At 42.4% G+C, this 3,525-nt stretch overlaps 1 non-coding gene across 1 annotated transcript; it reads left to right on the top strand.

Annotated features, from left to right (window-relative positions):
* Positions 1–3,013: 3,013 nt before the first annotated feature.
* On the top strand, positions 3,014–3,120 carry LOC141617521 (small nucleolar RNA R71). The gene has a single exon (XR_012531128.1). It is a non-coding gene; the product is annotated as a small nucleolar RNA R71 (small nucleolar RNA).
* The last annotated feature ends 405 nt before the right edge of the window (positions 3,121–3,525 follow it).

The following is a 3,525-nucleotide window of genomic DNA, read 5'->3' as shown; positions in this document are numbered from 1 at the left end:
AAGATGGTTTGATTTGATTTTGGTGGATTTTGTTGAGGGTTTTTGTTTTTGAGATGGAGAGGATGAGGGTTTTGATGTTATGGGTAGTGTTTATGAATGAATGAATGAATGAATGAAGGTGGGGTGGGTATTTAAAGAGCTCGACAATTTTAGGACGCAGGGACAATCCGTGCGGATTGGGCGCAATCCGTGCGGATTGGGCGCAATCCGTGCGGATTCTACAGCTTCAAAAATTTCAAAATCCCGCCTAGAGACGGGCGGATTCTGGGGAATCCACTCGGATTCTTCTGAGATGGGACGGGCGGATTTCGTGCAGGACGGACGGATTCTAGTCCAGAGATTTTTCTTTGTTTTTCTTCAGCTTTGAGACGGGCGTCTTTTCCAAAAGACGGACGGATTCTGTGAGACGGGCGTCTTTCCAGAAATCCGCTCGGATTCTTTGACAGTCAAGAATTTTGCAATTTCAGCTCAGCCCAGGACGGGCGTCTTCTCGGCAGACGCTCGGATCTTCTTCAGACGGGCGGATTCTCGGAATCCGCTCGGATTGGTCCTTGTGTACACGGATTGATTCCATCCGTGCACAAACGCATTCCCTTATCATTCTTTCTTTCTTTCTTTCAAAACTTGTGTTCTTCATTGTGGGGGCACTACTAAGGCATGAATAGCCTAGGCAATTGCCATCCCCACACTAAGGTAAAGCACTACACATCAATTAAAATTGTTAATCCCTCCCTCACTTCTCTCTTTTCATGACAATTATTTTGATCAAAGTAAATAAAATCCAAAAATGACAAAAATGCAATACAAAAATTTAAAAGTAAGTTAGGGAGTTAGAAATATTTACAAGTGGTGGTTTAGGGAGGACTCCACCAAACTCTCATTCTTGATGAGATGTCAAGGGGGCATGTTCAAGGTGTTGTTGATGTTGCTCAACACCTTGAAAAAGTAATCAAAAGCTTGTTCATTGTTGTGGTAGAGGTCCTCAATAGACCGTGGCCCTTGTTGTTGATCATGATCGATGGCATGCCCAATGTAGGGATTAAAGATCCCTTCAAATTCGTCGTCCCAAAGACCACAAACTTCATTGAGTTGATCATTGAAAATCTCTTGCTTAGATGGAGACAATTCTCCCAATTTCTTCTCTTGGCCAATGAGGCCATCATCTTCTTCCTTGGTTGATTTTGATGAGCTTTGCAAGCTCTCCTTGTCACAATTCACTTGCTCTTTGAATGGAGCATCTTCAACTTTCTTCCTCCATTGGAGTTCCGATTTCTTCCTTTCATCTTTTCGGCTATAATGGTCAATCATGAAACATGGCTCATGCAAACGAGGAGCTCTCATGGTCTTGTCAAGATTAAAAGTTATGCTTTCATCTCCCACTTCTAGAGTGAGCTCTCCATGTTTCACATCAATCACCGCACCCGCGGTGTGTAGGAAAGGTCTTCCTAAGATGATTGGAATGTTGGAATCTTCCTCCATATCAACAATGACAAAGTCCACCGGGATGAAAAACTTCCCAATTCGCACGGGGACATCTTCCCATATCCCTAATGGTGTCTTCGTCGATCTATCGGCCATTTGAAGAGTGATATTGGTGCATTTAAGCTCTCCCATTCCCAACCTTTTACTCACCGAGTACGGCATGACACTCACACTAGCCCCTAGATCACATAAGGCTTTGTTGATCATCGTGTCGCCAATGGTACACGGTATTGAGAAGCTTCCCGGATCCTTTAACTTTGGAGGTGAACTCCCTTGAAGTATTGCACTACTCACCTTAGTGAAGGCGATAGTCTCAAGTTTCCGGATCGACTTCTTCTTTGTGAGGATATCTTTCATGTACTTTGCATAGGCCGGAACGTGATTGATTAATTCCGTGAAAGGAATTGAGACTTCTAAGTTCTTCACAATCTCCATGAACTTTCCAAGTTGATCATCAAATTTGGGCTTGGCTTGACGACTTGGAAAAGGAAGTCTAATCACAATGGGCTCATTTTCTTTGGTTTTGTCTTCATTTTTCTTTGAACTTTCTTCTTTTGATGATTCCCCTTCTTTGGGACCTTGCACCACAACTTCATTCTCACTAGCTCTCACAACTTCACCCTCAACTTGCTTCTTCGGTGCTTCATATCTTGTACCACTTCTCAAGTGAATGGCACTAACTGTTTCATGTCTAGGGGGATTACCTTGAGGTGGTAATTGCCCCTTTTGTCTTTGTGAGCTTGAAGATGCTAGTTGGGTCAATTGGGTTTCCAACATCTTGGTGTGAGCTAGAATGTTGTTGATGGTGGTGTCTTTTGCTTGGCTATCTTTTTGCATTTGAGTAAAAAATTCTTGTTGATTCTTTTGCATTTGAAGGACCGCTTTTTGGACATCAAAACCTTGGTCATTTTGGTGATTGTATGGATTTTGATTTTGGTAGCCTTGGTTTTGATTGTAAAAGGGTCTTTGATTTTGATTTCTCATGGGTGGTGGAGTGTATGTTGTTTGAGGGTTTTGAACATTTTGGCTTTTGTATGAGAGATTTGGATGGAACTTGGTTTTTTCATTGTAAAAATTTGAATAAGGGGTACCACTTTTGTAAGCTTGGAAAGCATTAACTTGTTCGGTTGTTCCCCTACATTCACTTGAGTCATGACCCAAGGTTCCACAATTCTCACATATCCCGCTTGGGATTGATGAGGATGCCGTCATGGCATTGACATGATGCTTTGATGTTTTTGAGTTTTCCTCAAGTCTAGCCATAGCTTGTTCAAACTTCAAGTTGATTGTGTCAATGTGAGCACTAAGTTGAGCACCCAATTGAGTAACGGAATCCACTTCATACTTTCCTCCTCTAGTAGCCTTGCGAGGTCTACTATATTGTGAATTATGGACCGCCATTTCCTCAATCTTGTTCCATGTTTGATTGTCATCAACTTCGGTGAACATTCCATTTGATCCCATATTGAGAATGTTCCTTGAATCTTCATATAAACCATTCCAAAATTGTTGCACTAAAAACCATTCGCTAAGTCCATGGTGAGGACATGAGCGACAAATACCTTTGAACCGCTCCCAAGCTTCATACAAAGATTCTTCATCCCTTTGCTTAAAACCCGTAATTTGAGCTCTTAGCATGTTAGTCTTCTCCGGTGGGTAGAATTTTTTGTAGAAAGCTAGAGCTAACTTCTTCCAAGAATCTATTCCAAGGGTGGCCTTATCAAGGCCCTTCAACCATTGCTTTGCGGTGCCGATTAACGAAAAAGGAAATAAGACCCATCTTATTTGGTCTTGAGTCACGCCCGTTTGAGAGATAGCTTCACAATAATCGCAAAAGGTTTCCATATGAGAATGGGGGTCCTCACTAGGCATTCCTCCGAATTGGCTCCTCTCAACTAGTTGGATGAAGGCGGACTTGGCAATAAAATTACCGGTGAGATGTTGCGGGGTAGAAGTACCATTTGGTAGATCCTCCTCGGTGGGTATAGAGTGTGACGAGAATTTAGGCATTGTAGGTGGATTTTGTGGGATATTGTTTAATGG

This window comes from Silene latifolia, chromosome 1, assembly GCF_048544455.1.
Source record: "Silene latifolia isolate original U9 population chromosome 1, ASM4854445v1, whole genome shotgun sequence".
Classification (NCBI taxonomy): domain Eukaryota; kingdom Viridiplantae; phylum Streptophyta; class Magnoliopsida; order Caryophyllales; family Caryophyllaceae; genus Silene; species Silene latifolia.
The sequence above is the reverse complement of the archived record's forward strand: the minus strand, read 5'-3'. Positions and strand labels throughout refer to the sequence as shown.